General features: G+C 42.7%; 1 protein-coding gene across 1 annotated transcript in view; it reads left to right on the top strand.

Moving 5' to 3' along the window:
• ST6GALNAC5 (ST6 N-acetylgalactosaminide alpha-2,6-sialyltransferase 5) overlaps window positions 1-15,682 on the top strand; it is a 127,934-nt gene that overhangs the window by 58,626 nt on the left and 53,626 nt on the right. The window lies entirely within an intron of this gene.

The following is a 15,682-nucleotide window of genomic DNA, read 5'->3' as shown; positions in this document are numbered from 1 at the left end:
TGAGCAGTCCTCTTGCCTCAGCCTCCAGAGTAGCTGAAACTACAGGCACCTGCAACAATGCCCAGCCATTTTTAAAGACAGGGTCTCACTCTAGGTCAGGCTGGTCTTGAACACCTAAGCTCAAGCATTCTACCTGCCTGGGCCTCCCAAAGTACTAGGATTACAGGCGTGAGCCACCACACCTTCCTGGAACTGCTTTCATTTTTTAAAAGAGAGAAGTAAATGGCTGTTACATCATTTCCACCACTAATAATTTATAGGTCAAGACGATCTGAAGCCAAGAAATGTGATATTTGGCATGAAAAAGAGAATGTTTTGTTTGTAAAGTATTTTGTTTAGACACAAATCCAAGAGGAGGAGTGTAGAAAGGTATTTAGGACACCAAGAATGAACTGGATTGCCCCTTAGTTGTCTCCTTTTTAAGTCCCCCTAATTATTTACTCTGTGCCCTGTTCTTCCCAGGGATGTAAGCCGCAGGAGGTAGGGGGTTCATCCATTTGTTCATGGCGGGATCTCCAGTGCCTTGAACGGTCAGGCAGGTGATCGGTATTCAGCATATACTCGGGAATGAATGAATGAATTGCAGTCTAAAAAAGTCTACAATGCAATCTAACAAATCCTTCCAAATGAATTTATTGGTAAAATAAGCTGTGCGTTGCCTACAAAGCAGCTTCCTTTGATCCAGTGCAGGCTCTAAGCTCAACATGAGACAGAGTTCGTGACATTGCTCCTCCCCAGAAACTGCTCCCTGCTTCCCACCGCCAAGTTTTCTTCCCTAGCTGTAGTTACTGCTTCTCTCTGCCCAGAATTCACCTGAGGGAAAAACAAATGTGTTTTCCTTAGATCTGAGGCTTAGAAAATTGAGTAACGCCAAAAGTAAAGCAAAAACCTGACCACCGTTTGAGATGTAAGAGGCCTGGAAGGTCCAGACAGACCACCCACTGCTCTAGGGAGGACACTGGGCCGTTTGGGGGTCCTAGTGGGGGTCTTCCTGGGCTTCTGTGCTGGCCCACACAGACCTGCCTGGGCAAGGTCAGAGCCACTGGGTAAGAAGGCCGTGGGCTGAGCCACACACAGTAAGGTCCCCCAAACCCTTCATAGCGACCTGAGCCTGGGCTGACATGGTAGGATTCTTCTAACCCCATAAAAGGTGTCCAGAAAGCCTGGGGTTAAGGCTATTATCCTCCTAAGGACAAAATTATGGTTGCCAATAAAATGAATTTGTGATGCCTGAGGTGGTATTTGTGAGAGAGAAAGGGAGAGGGGGGGAGAAAAAGGAAGATTAAAAAGGCTACGTCAAAATAGTGTTTTGATTAGAGCAGAGGCATAATTTCAGAAACTGGAACAGGGTAGGAGCGTGGTAGAAAGTGGGCCTCAGGCCTGCCCTCCAGGGCCGAGCCGGATCAGCCCCCTCTGTTCCCGATTGTTCAAATGTGATGTTTCTGTATTTTGTAGACTTTCATTTTCAACCCTGTGAAAAAATAAAGTACAATCCCATATATTCAAGCCTGTATTAGCAAATTTGTCATGTTTTTAATTTGTGGAGGATATTGAATTTCCCCTTTTCTGGAATAGATGATGATGATGTGCCGCACTTGCTCGCGAAGGAGAGTGAAACCATAAGCTCCCTGGTTTAGGAAGGACTAATTAGCAAATTTCCCTCCTGTTGTCCAGCCTGGTGGCAAATAACTTTCTTCCTGACAACTGAACTTTGCATCCCAGCCCCATTAGTCTTAATAGAAGCCACGCATTCTTTCCCCCTCGCTGTGATATAAGAATAATTTTTCCTCTGAGTAGAATAATGGTTGTGAAGTCATTTAGGTATTCACAGGGAAAAAAATAGCCTTCTACTGTTGTTTTTATCGATTCCGGGAGTGAGCTAAGAGAAGCCCTGTCTCATTTTACCGTAACTACTATTAATCCAGAGATGAGTCCTCGGTGTACAGAAATGATTGATTTGAATTTAAATGAGCTAAGATTCAGAGTTTCCAGCTAAGCGCAGATAAAACAACAAAATTATCCAGCGACGGTGGCTAAATTTTAGAGTTGCTACTCACTTGGCCTGAACAAAAGCTTGTGTTTTTATGTACACTATGAGAAAAAAGAGTAAAAGCTACTTTCCACCATTCTGATGTGTATTTGACACTGAAAATATACACTTCACCTACAGTATTATTGATTTATCTATTTCCAACCTCATTGCCAAGGCAACTCATCCATTTCTTCCATCACGTCCAGGACAAAAACTTAACTTTATGTACAAAGGCACACACATGCACACGCACACATAGACACATACGGACAGGCATACACACGTACATTTAACTCAAAAGTTTTCACTCAGAAACGCCGGGTTGACTTTTACAGTTGGTAGCGTTACAGGGTTGTTTTAAGAGAAGAATTGGGGAGGTCTGATTTTCAGTCTACATAATAATTCAACAGAATTTAAGGCTGTCTTTAGCACTTTGCATTAGCCCCAAGTAATTACCTTCAACTAGAATGAAATGAGGGTCAAGAACGTGCCAAGTAATCCAGTGGAGTGTTGCTTGCTTTATTGAACATGCTAATACCGAGCTGTGTTTGGAGGCGTGGAAGAAGAAAACGCCTCCAACCAGAATTGCCTTGCAAGCTCTTTCCACAAGACCGGTCCAGAGTGGTTTGAAGATGATAAAAAGTTTCAGTTGCAGCTGTTTCGTTTTCACACTTTAAATGAATTCACCTAAGAATTTAAATGGTTTGTGTTTTAGTATCTAAATGTAATGATGCATTCTGTGTCTATAAAGACAAGCACACAGACATTTATATACACAGAACTTACCTATTCTCTAATGGGTGGGCCTAGGTGGGTGTCCTACAGGACTACAAAGTAAGTAGATATGAATTTTACCTTCAGTGTGTGAAAGGATTAGCCGAGTCCTGTTTCTTCTTGTGAAATATTTAGTTGATAAAGCATATTTATCAAAACTCCACCAAATTAGTATTGACTCATAGTTACTCATTGTTCTAATCGGCATGGGCAGTACTTCACACTCATAACAATAATTTACTTATTAGCAGAAAATAAGCTTTGAGAGCAAACATGCGATCAGGTCCAGGATTCATGAATGTGCTTTTTTTCTTAGATATTAATCGAGATTTGGGATAAATATATTTTGTACATCTAGGTCGATGACATAAAGGATGTCGGCCTAACCGCAGCCTCTGGCAGCTCTTTCTCTCTCTGCCACGTAGCAGGAAATAAGTAGAAATTACACTCTTTTAGCTCAGTCACTTGAAATGATGGGTTGTTCAGATTTAAATTAGATGTTAATTATTAACAAGTGACAAAAGTATTGAAAGCTTATAGCTCAAAACCATCTGGAATATTTAATCACCTTGAAAGTTTTATTTTTCATCCTAAGAATTTTTTCTCGTCCACACTAAAACAAAAGCTAAGGGTAAATAAAACCTCGGGAAAGCAGCAAAGCAAAGGAGAAAATCTGGGCAGGTGTGTAACTTCCCCTGGATCCTGCCCTGACACATTCCTAAAAAATACAGCAGGAGAGGATTGTCAGACAAATGCAAACTCGTAAATCCTGCACAAGTCTCCTGTACTGAATTCTTACCTCCTTGTCATCCTCAGATGATGTGAGCTCAATTGATCAGAAAAGTCAGGATAAGGTAAGCTATGCTCCAGTAACAAAAAAACCTCAAACAGTAAGTGGTTTAACACACAAGAGTTAATTTACACTCAAAGTCCAAGATGAACCAGATGGCCCCCTTTCACCTTGTGGTCTGCAAGGGTGCTATGTACAGAAAGGGAGAGCTGAAGATTTGCACCAGGTGTGTGTCAGGACACATCCTTCCACTTGGCCTCGATCAAAGGTCAGACAGGTGATCCTAGCCTAAGGCAGGGAGGATTGGGACATGGGTGGCCACTCAGAAGATGTGGCATGGTACTTAACACTGTCTCTGGAGACTTTCCAGCTCCTTTAGTGCCTCTGGCCTCACCGTCCCGTTCCCGTCCTGTTCTCTTCAGAGCTGCACTGTGCATCCTCTGAGTCTCCAGAACCAACATTCCCCCAAAGAAAGAAAACTCCCAGTGAGGAAGAAAGAGAGGTGGAATGAGAGCTCTAGTTCTCATACAAAGCCCCCAAAGCACAGAATTCCAGATTGGAATTCATCCTACACATTGTTTTCTTAAAGAGTAAAAGGAGAGACAGAGACCAAGAATTATTGAAATGAAAATATGCCCTTCTGCTGCTGTAATAAGTGAGAATATAAATGTGAATATCCTTCTCTCCCCGCCTGCCTCCCTCCCACATAACTACTCCCACCGCGGTGAGTAGGATAACGTGTATGGCTGATGTCTTTACTCCAAAAGCATCTCAAGAATCTTAAATATTCCTCCTGAGCCACTTTTACCAATTTTATCCTCACTTCTTAAACTGTAACTCTAGCTAGGCCATTGAATGTTCTACTGAATGTTCTGTGACATCATGATCACCAGGAGGAGTGACACTTTCTGGACTCATGCAACCAGTATTTTGAATGTTTACATCTTCCAGGTGCCAGGCCTTGTGCCAACTTGATCTTGAGGCTGTGCTCCTCTGAAGGAGCTCATGGTCTAGCAGATGTCACCCCAATCCCCATATATACAGGAAACAAGACCACTGTTTCTTACAACTCACAGTTGAGGTGTTACCAGGTATGTTCTTAGACAAAAAGCAGAGAGCTTCTGAGCTACCAGTTTCTTACTTCTCCAGAATAACCGCATCCAGGATGGAATGGCACATACATTAAGGATGAGAATGGGAAATCCGTTTTTTAACCCAAGACCAACTCCAGCTCTCTAATAGTCTGATCTGTCAGACGTTATTTGCTAACTGAAGGGAGAGAGAGGGATATTGTTCTGAATGTTGCCTGTTTGGGGCTCGCTTTTGCCATCAGAGATGCTCCTTGCTGGCGGCGGTTCCAGCAGTGGAGAGAGCTGGCGGGAGGAGCAGACACTGTAAACCAGAACAGCAGGAGGTGCCCTCGGCAGACCCAGCTCTTCCGCTAACTCACTCCACGACCTTGGAGGAGTCCTCTGGCCTCTCTGAGCTCCAGTTTCCTCGTGTGTAAAATTTAATGTTTGGACTAGACTAGGGCTCTTCCAGCTGTGCCACTCTGTCATTCTGGGCATCGGTGCTCCTGCCTTTGTAATTGAGGTCACCCGCCCTGTGTCACACAGGTTCTGCGGGGAGGATGAATTGGAGCCTTGTCACCAGGTTGATCAAGTCGAGAGGTGTCCCTCCCACCGTGACTTGCTGGGAGAAAAGCCATTAGACTCATCCCCTCTGGAGCTCCTTGACATTGATTTTGTTTCTTCTATAACTTTCAAATGCTCGCTATGTCCACACGCTGAAAAGAAGGCAAAAATCCTGTCCCACTCAGTGGAGCTACCACAGTGGACTGGCAGCTGTCTTTGCACCCATGATGTATGGCTGAGCCAGCCTCACCGACGGACACCTAGCCTGTTTCTGAAGGAGAGAGAGGATAGTAAGGGAGGCAGAGCACTGCCTGCCACTGGGACCCCAGCTCAGCCCCGAGGGACTTGTCACATGGCATTGGGTAATCACAGACCTCTGGAGCTGCAAAGAGGCTCAGCACCCTCCCCACACACTCTTTTCCCACACAGACGTTTTGCAGATGAGGGGACTGAAGCCCAGAGAGGTTGACTAACCTAAGGTCATGCACAGTGGCCAGAACTAAAAGGAGAACTTTCCGCTTCTGACTTCTAACTGACAGGCCCGTGCTCTCACGCTGCTGTGCCCTGGTAATCCACAGACACGCTTGCTGAAACCTGCATTTGGTATCAAGAGAGTGATGCAGTGACAGTGCCAGTAATGATAATCAGATATGCCGTCTGTTTATAGTGTATGTACATGATACATACGACATGTAACGTATCTGTAACCTCTATTGTTAGTCACAACTTACAGGTGAGAAAACAGCCTTCTGTAGATGAACTAACTTACTCATTTGGTGACGTATAGCCCACTCGTTCCACTGAAGCAGTTGTGTTTTTTAGTTTGTTTTTACTATGAGCAGGCATTAAAGAAGTCGCAGTGGTGAAATTTAGAGGTAACTTAGGAAAGCGCTCTGCCCTTAAGCAGATGATAGTCATCTATGACCCAAAGACACATGTTGCAGCTACATGGGGAGAATTGGGTCTGATGTGAGAAGAGAGATGTGTCCAGATCTGGGGCAATTCACAGAAAGGCATGTATTCTTTCCATGCTGAATGGGTTATGAGAGGAAGGACAGGGGAAGAGATAATTGAACTGAATCTTAAAAGAAGAGTAGGTTCTAGGTGCTGGAATTGGGGGTGTAAAGCCAGAATGAGCCTGAAAATCTCCAACCATTTATGGAGCCCAGCTGCAGACCAGGTGAGAAGTTTGACCTTAGACAAGGGCATGGCCATGACAAAGGCATAGTGACCATGTGGATAGGAGGCAAAGACCAAGTTGACTGATCTTGTGAACCACCTGCCATAAGGAAATCTTGCTTTTTGATTTGATTACATCAAAAAGAAATAGAAAAAAACATTAGAAAACTTGTAAATTTGCCATCTAAATTACAAGCAAATACAAACTGACCCAGCACCCTGGGTCTCTTTAGCCCCGTGAGCACTGGCTGTCTTTTAAAATGTGCATATCTATATGGTGATGTTTGCTATGAATTTTACTAATAAGGTAGCACACAATTGTGAATAGTAATAAAATACACAAGACTCTTTGTTGTAAATTCCGTGTAGCCAGTTAGTTCTCGCACACTATTGGTGTAAACTATGTTGTACATTATTGATTAGGAGGGAAAACCCAGTCACAGGGATGATTAAGGATGGTGAGCGTTTGTCCATAAACAAAATACATAACGTAAAACATTATCAAAGCATCAGGCCCAGAGCTAGCATTAGTACCATCTTGTAGAAAATTAAAACTCGGGTTTGAAAGCCACATTTTATTAGCCTTAGGGGGAAGGAACAGGAATTGAATGTAATTCCGGCTATTAATTTGAAATTGCTTAATTAATAGGTTTCCTTCAAACTAATTGGGTGGCCAGGAAGCTTAGTGGAAATCATGGCTGCTGTGGTCAGATGGGGCTGGTCTGCGTCCCGGCTCTTCCCCATTACCAGCTGTGAGGAAATGCCTCGTTCACCTTGAGTTTCCCTTAGTTTAATTTAACAAACACTTGATGAGTTTCCAGCGACGAAGAAGGAAGTGGAGATGCATCAGTGAGCAAAACAGTCCTGATTTTTGCCCTCAGAGACTTTATGGTCCTGGTGCAGAGGTGACCCCTGTGGCTCAGTGGGTAGGGCCCCGGGCCCGTATACCAAGGGTGGCGGGTTCAAACCCAGCCCCGACCAAACTGCAACAAGAAAAATAGCTGAGCGTTGGAGCAGGTGCCTGTGGTCCCAGCTACTCAGGAGGCTGAGGCAAGAGAATCACCTAAGCCCAGGAGCTGGAGGTTGCTGTGAGCTGTGTGATGCCACAGCACTCTACCCAGGGTGATAAAGTCAGATTCTGTCTCTACAGAAAAAAAAAAAAAAAGAAAGAAAAGAATACTCCACAGCCAGCATTGTGACTCCTGGTGACTCCCTTGGCGGGGGACGTGGGCCACAGTTGCTACCCCAGGGTGAAGGCAGCCTCTTCCCTCCATTGTAATGGGTGTCATTTCTCAGTTCTTCCAACTCTTGCTCCATATCATCTATTTATTTGAACTTTTCTGTTCTAAGCTTGTGAATTTCTGACTAGAGGTGTTTAAAAAATATCTGTAGGTGCTTTTTATAGACATTTAATTCAATTTGGGGGTCTGTTACAGTTTTCTCTGCTAGGTGGTTGTTTGGGAAAAGAATTTTCACCTGCTGAAATATTTTGATTCTAGTTTTCCAAGGTCTTATAGTGGGCTTCTTGAGGAAGTTATTTGCTGTTTTATCTTTTAATTGTCTTGTATGTGTCTGGACCATCAAACCCAGGTGATTCTGGCTTGGCGCCTGTAGCTCAGCAGCTAAGGCACCAGCCACGTACACTGGAGCTGGTGGGTTTGAATCCAGCCCGGGCCTGCCAAACAATGACAACTACAGCCAAAAAATAGCCGGGCATTGTGGCGGGTGCTTGTAGTCCCAGCTACTTGGGAGGCTGAGGCAAGAGAATCTCTTAAGACCAAGAGTTTGAGGTTGCTGTGAGCTGTGATGCCACGTGACCGCATAACACTCTGTCTCAAAAAACAAACAGATGATTCTGTGTGTGTAGTGGTAAAGAGTCCTTGTTCTAGAGCACTGACTTGTGTTGACATAGTGAAGTCACTTTCTTTAAAATAAATGGCACACTGTGAGCTTTCACCGTGCTTTCTCTTCTGGTAGACCCCTAATTTCTGACACTTGCTTCCTTCTTCTGCTTCACCACCGAGGCGCCAAAGAGACTTCCTATCCCAAAAGAGGTTCCTTTCTAAGATGGCCACCCGTGAACCTGAACACTTGCTGGCCCCTCCTTCTGCATCCAGGAGTGGTGTTCTGATCCACCAGGTCATAGACCTTTGTTGGTCTTTATCCCCTCAGGCGTGACACTCTCCCCTTGGGGATGCCTTTCTATGTGCAGGTCCTGCTGCTCTGTCCTCTCTCCTGAGCATTCCCCAGCTGACCCCGGCTGCAGCACTAGTTCTGTGAGTCTCACATTTTTATTTCCCTGCCAGAGATTTGCAGCCTTCTCTGTGTCCAAGTTACGCTGTCCTAGGGGGTGTGAGTGGCTTTATTTGCCCTCCTCGCTCATCCCTATAGGTTTCAGAGGACGTGTGTGTGTGTGTGTGTGTGTGTGGAGAGATGCATATTTGGTTCATGTGTAGAAACTCCAAGCCTGCATGTATTTATTCTTACTTTGATGTTTTAATATATATACAATTGTGTATTTCATACTTTAAAAATTCAACATGGTAGCATAATTATATCCATCTTTTTCCTTTTTTTCATGGTTCATTTTTGACATTTAACTCATTATTGTGGAATTATTCCTTGCTTTTGGCTGCTTCATCTAGACCTGGTGTTCTTGTCTATAGACAGAATAGAACATAAGGAATCATGGCCTAGTTTTCTTAGAGATGGACAGATGCCTAGAAAACGAAAGGACGGGCTCAGGCCTGTCCAAATGAGACTGATGCTCTCTGAAGCACACGGAGGGTGGGGCGGGGAAGGAGTGACGGTGAGTTTCCTAGGACGGTGGAGGGCCAGCCTCTTAGCACTTGAGGCTCTTATCTCTGCTGAGTCTTTTGAAGACCAACTGCCCATCAAATCTGGCTGCTCGTCAGATTTCACAGAACAGCTTTATGAAGTGTCGCATTCTTAGTCACTTGCTCAAGCCCTAAATTCTCCATTAAGGTTTCATCGTCTCGTGAGCGTCCAGCTGGAGCCTGGCCCAAAGTGGGTCCTCAGAGACTGTTCAATCACCTTTGAAGGCCTCTATCTGGGGATCACAAGAGGTGTTACATCGAAAGTAGTTTATTTTTCTTTGGAGACTGATACAAAAAGAAAGGCACAGAGCAGCTGTGAGTACCCCACTCGGGTGCTAGGCAGCCCCTGCGAGGCCTGACCCTGGGGCATCCTCCGGCTCAATACCTTTTGCTTAAGAAGTAGTTAAAAAAGGGAGGCTGTCAATACCCTCCTTTAAAATACATAGGATATTGGTATGGCCAACCTTTCTTTTGGAGAGGCTAGATTATGAATCCAATTATGAGCCTCTGTACTGCAAATTCAAAAGGTCTGGTCTAAAGTTCTGAGTTATCCTGTTTACAATTTTTATTCACACCAAACACGTTTTCCCAGAATGCGAAGAAGGGAAAAAAGACAAGGAACCTGAAGACTGGATGATGTCACCCTTCTTTGGGTAAAGCCTGTCAATGGCTTTCCTTGTCTTGGGCTGAGCACCAAACTCAACAGGCCCTGTAAGATGCTCTGTGGTCTGTCCATCCCAGCTTCTCCAGCAGCCTCTGCTACCCCAGCTCTCTTGCCTTCTGCACCAGCCACACTGGCCTCCTCTCTGTATCTCTCATGTTTCCAGCCTCTTGCCACTGGAGGATGTTTGCATAGGCTGTTCTCACCCCCTGGAAGGCACCTGTCCCATCTCTTTCCTTAGTGAATGCTTGGATGTCCTTCAGATCTGAAGTCAAATATCATTCCTTCCAGGAAGTCTTCTTTGAATACCCCTGTTACACACACCCTTTCTTGCAGCAGCTGATACTTCTGGGATACATCTGGCAGTTTCAATCTTCCATCTTTCACAGGCCCCTTACACTAATCACGTCTCCTCCCTCTCCTGTCAGGCTGTAGTCTCCACGAATGTAGGAACAGAGTTTGTCTGCCAACCATTGAATCCCATGTGCAAAGACTGGCCCACAGAAGGTGCCCGATTTTGCTGGGTGTGGTGGCATGCACCTGTAGTCCCAGCTGTACTTGGGAGGTTGAAGAGAGAGGATTTCATGAGCTCAGGAGCTCAAATCCAGCTTGGGGAACATACCAAGACTCTATTTCTGAAAAAAATTAATTTTTAAAATTTAAGAAAATGTATGCATCAAAGAATGAACGTGAAGCAACTGGGAAGGGCTAACTGTCGCAGGTGAAACCAACACTGAACGATCACGGCGGCAGAGTACCAGTGGGCTGGGCTGGTTTTTTAAAAGAACTAATTATGAGGTGATCTCTGACAAAGATGCTGAAACAACTTAATACGTAGCCTGAGAGACAGATGGAATAACTAAGAGGAAAAGTTGAGGAAGAAGGTTGAAGAAAACATGATAAAAAATTCAGAACTACTTGCTGGGGGTGTCTGAAAGCAGCGTTCATTTCTGGTCACATCACCACTGCCAGGAGTTGAAAGACACAGTGAGAAGGGCCTGGGAAGGGCAATGGGAATGACCCCAGATCAAGTGTCAGGCCGCTCGCAGACGGTTCAGAGACTTACAGCGGGAAGTCAAGAGGACTTGAAGAAGATGTAATTACAGATCCAGAGCTCAATGACCGTACATGAGAACGTTGCCTGCTTGCATTTTAACAAAGACTTGTTTATGCAACACGGATCCTAAAATGGAGGCCTGGAAAATTCCAAGCAAATTTATAATGTATTCTTTCCAGTAGCAACTAAAGGATCTAAAAAGCTATAAGGTAGTGTAGGGTGGTGAAGCTGCTATTTGCGGAGAAAGCATTGTTGAATCTGTGAATGAATTTCACTCTCTCTCTCTTTCGCATGCACACATACACATCTATCTTAAATATATTTTTAAAAAGAACCTAACAAAGAGGTGGTGTTAATTTGTATCTTTGAAACCAAAATATTGCATATTCATCTTGCATTTTAATCAGCCTCTTTTTTTATAGACTGAAAGAAGCAGAAATACGACTGTGGTTTCCCACGCATTAGTACCTTCTATTGACTCCAAATGCGAAGGGAGATTTATAATTCCTTTCTGTTTGCCAAAAACATTGAAGGAAATAGTGAACATTGAGTTATTGATAGAGTTGTTTATGTTAGACTCCGTACTGGTATGGAGGAGGAATTGGCTTCTCAAAGCATAGTTCTTGACATATATCTTGTCCACCCTATAGAAAATGTGTGTGGGGGATTATTAGGTGCATTTGTGGAAGATCTGGTGGGGACAGAAAAGCAAGGGTGTGGTAGGATGACTGGGAAGAGACGGAGCTAAGGCAGGGTTCAGGGGAGTCCTTAACAGTGGAGACAGATTGCCCATACACAGAACTTATCAAATCATTTATCACAGCAAATAATGTGGCTAAAGGCTCAAAGAATCATACATGTTTTTCCCAGCTAGAAAATAAATCAAATTTAGCATGACCCAATGAGGCTTTATTGATAATAGGTTAAGATCGCGTGGTGAGTGCTCTGGCTATCAGGCTTGGTGTGCATTTACAACCGGTGCTATCAGAGCTGATACTGTTCTGCCTACAAAACCACCATGGAATTGTGCATGACCAAGAATGAAGTGGTCTGAATATCTTTGACCTTGAGAAGAGTAGCTGAACAGAACTGAGCAAGACAAGGACGAAGGAATAAACTCAGGACAGGCTTGAATTAAGAATGGCGTGTCCACGTCACAAGCCTGACCTGGGGTAGGTGATCATCATATACTAAGCAAAGTGGAAGCCTTAATTTAGCAGGTAAATAGAAGCTACCAGAAGCAACCAGCTTCTCAAAAGCAGATGAATACTTTGAATATGTCCATTTTCACCTCTATCTTTGTAGAGAATAAAAGCCCAGCAACACGTCTACATTCTAATCCCCAGAACCCATGAATACGTTACCTTACCTTTCCTTACAAATAATTGACCTTCTTGCCAAAAGAGACTTTGCAGATGTGATTAAGGTTAGAGACCTTGAGATGGGGAAATTATCCTGTATTGTCCAGGGGAACCCAAATTCATCATAGGAGTCCTTAAAAGGGGAGAACCTAAGTCAGAGTCGAAGAGAGATGTGGCTACAGCAGAATGGTTAGAGATACACAGTGTTTCTGAAGATGGAAGAGGCCATGAGCTAAGGAATGGATGTATGTGGTCTCTAGAAACTGGATAATACAAGAAAATTGACTTTTTTTAGTCTCCAAGAAGGAACACAGCCCTGCCCATACCTTGCTCTTAGCCCTTTGAGACCTACATTGGATTTTTAACCTACAGCCTAATTTGTTATAGCAGCAATAGAATCCTCATATGTTCCCCTAATCTGATCTAAGCCACCAACACTGCTCATCTGAACTATTTTCTCCAGTAGCTTTCTAACTGGAGTTCTTGCATCCAGTTGTATCCTTCTGCAGCCTACAATTATTCAGTAATTGTCTTTAAAAAACACCATGTCAGTATGGTTTGCTGGCTCCTTTGATGAACTCATTGCCCAGAGGACAAAGCCCAGAATCCTCAGTGGCCCCTCTCCAGCCTCCTATTACACTACTTTACCTCTCATGTGCCCAGCACTTCCCCTAAAGATACATTTTCTGGCTTTTATAATAATTGCCGTTTGCTTTTCTTCATAATGCAATTGCCTGTGCATTATACATGTCACTACGTTGTACAATTTGGTTCCATCAGGTTTGGGGACATTATGTAAATGGAATGACACAAGTATTCTTCTGTGTATGACTTTCTCTTAACACTGTCACTGAGAACCGTGTGTGTAGCTGCTGTTCATTCATTTTCATTCCAACAACCCTTCTCTGAATTCTTTTGCATCTGCTATGTAAATAATCATATCATCTATAAACAAGACCAATTTTGTTTCTTTCTAAAATGACTTTTATGTCTTTTTCTTCCTTTTTTTTTATTAAGTCATATATATATAGATAGATCATAAATATATTTATGCCTTTGTGGGATTCAATGTGTTGATTATTTGTACAAACTGGAGTGCTTACATCCTACTAATTAACGTAGCTTTCACCTCATTTACTTAATCACAGTGTTAAGACATTTGTGTTCTATACTTGGTAGATTTGACTTGTACCCTTGCAATATGCTCCGTAGGTGTGGTCCCACCATTAACCTTCCTTCTGTTGAACCACCCCCTCCCTTCCCATTCCTCTTCCCTTCCCTCCTTCATCCTGGGCTATAGCTGTGATTCATCTTTCATATGAAAGTGTGAGTGATTACAAATTGGTTTCATAATAGTACTGAGTACATTGGATATTTTTTTTCCATTCCTGAGATACTTTACTGAGAAGAATATTTTCCAGCTCCATCCATGTAAACATAAAAGAGGTAAAGTCTCTATCTTTTTTTAATGCTGCAGAATATTCCATGGTATGTATATACCATAATTTATTAATCCATTCATGGGTCGATGGGCACTTGGGCTTCTTCTATGACTTAGCAATTATGAATTGAGCTGCAATGAACAATCTGGTGCAAATATCTTTGTTGCCAAGTGGTTTTTGGTCTTTTGGATACACACCTACTAGAGGAATTGCAGGATCAAATGGCAGGTCTAGTGGGAATGCAAGCTAGTATGTTCCTTTGGAAAGAAGTTTGGAGAACACTCAGGGATATTTTTCTTTCTTGATTGTGTCCTTTAGGACAATTGTGAAGCCTTTATTGCCTCTTTCTCAATTTCAGAAAGAAATATTCAGAAGGTCATTATTAGCTATGAGGTTTATTGAAGGTTACTTTTTAATTTGTTTAGATTGGTAGACAGAATTTCTCTCTTATATCTAATTTGCTAAGTGTTTGGCATGGGGGAATGTTTTGTAATGACTTATGTAATGATTATTCTACATTTATTAAAATGATCATATTATGATTTGTCTCTTTTATACAGCTAATAAGGTAAACTACATTAATTAATTTTTAAAATATTAAAGCAACCTTGTATTCCTGGAAGAAACTCCCTTTGATCAGGTGGCATATTGTGTGTGTGCAGAGCCAGATTCAGCTTGCTAATATTTTATTTAGGATTTTTACAGCTGTCATGGGTAAGATTACATACTTTCTCCTATCCCATAGGTTGTTCCTTCACTCTAATGATTATTTACTTTGCTGTGCAGAAGCTTTTTGGCTTGATATGATCCCCCTGTCTATTTTTTATTCTCAAAGCCTCAGATTTTTTTTTATTTTTTTTTATTGTTTGAGATTCATTGAGGGTACAAAGAATTAAGTTACACTGATTGCATCTGCTAGATAAAGTCCCTGTAATACTTGTGTCCAACCCCTAAGAGGAGTGCCATGCACTGTGACTCCCCAACCCCCTCCCACTTTCCCTCTCCCCACTCCCTCATTCCCCTACCCCACCGCTAGTATTAGCATATCTACTGCCTTCAAATTAGAATTGAGTACTTGAATTCTTGCTTCTCCATTCTTATGATGCTTTACTATGAATAATGCGTTCCACCTCCATAAGGTTAATGCAAAAGATGTGAACTCTTCCATCTTTTTTAATGGCTGAATAGTGTTCCATGGTATACATATACCACAGCTAGCTTGTTAATCCATTCCTAGATTAGTGGGCCTTCAGGCTGTCTAACACATTTTGGCGATTGCAAATGGAACTGCAATAAACAATATAGTGCAAATGTCCTAATGATAAAAGGATTTTTTTTTTCTTCTGTGTAGATGCCTAGCTATGGGATTGCAGGATGAAATGGGAGACCTAATTTGAGTTCTTTGAGGATTATCCATACTTCCTTCCAAAAAGATTGTGTTAATTTGCAGTCCCACCAGCAGTGTAAAAGTGTTCTCTTCTCTCCACATCCACGCCAGCATCTACAGCTTTGAGACTTTGTGACGTGGGCCGTTCTCATTGGGTTTAGGTGATATCTCAGTGTAGCTTTGATTTGCATTTTTCTGGTGATTAGGGATGAGGAGCATTTTTTCATATGTTTGTTACCCATTCATCTGTCCTCTTTAGAGAAGGTTCTATTCATGTCTCTTGCCCAGTGAGATATGGGATTGCTGGGTCTTTTTTGTTGTTGTTGTTGATTAATTTGAGTTCTCTGTAGATCCTTGTTATCAAGCTTTTATCTGATTCATAATATGCAAATATCCTTTCCCATTCTGAAGGTTGTCTATTTGCTTTGGTTGTTATTTCCTTGCTGTGCAGAAGCTTTTTGGTTTGATATGATCCCCTTGTCTATTTTGGCTTTTTTTCTTTTTTCTTTTTCTTTTTTTTTTTTTTTT

Source organism: Otolemur garnettii, unplaced genomic scaffold (assembly GCF_000181295.1).
Source record: "Otolemur garnettii isolate 467f Iridium unplaced genomic scaffold, OtoGar3 scaffold00010, whole genome shotgun sequence".
Classification (NCBI taxonomy): Eukaryota; Metazoa; Chordata; class Mammalia; order Primates; family Galagidae; genus Otolemur; species Otolemur garnettii.
This window is presented reverse-complemented; position numbering and strand designations above follow the sequence as displayed.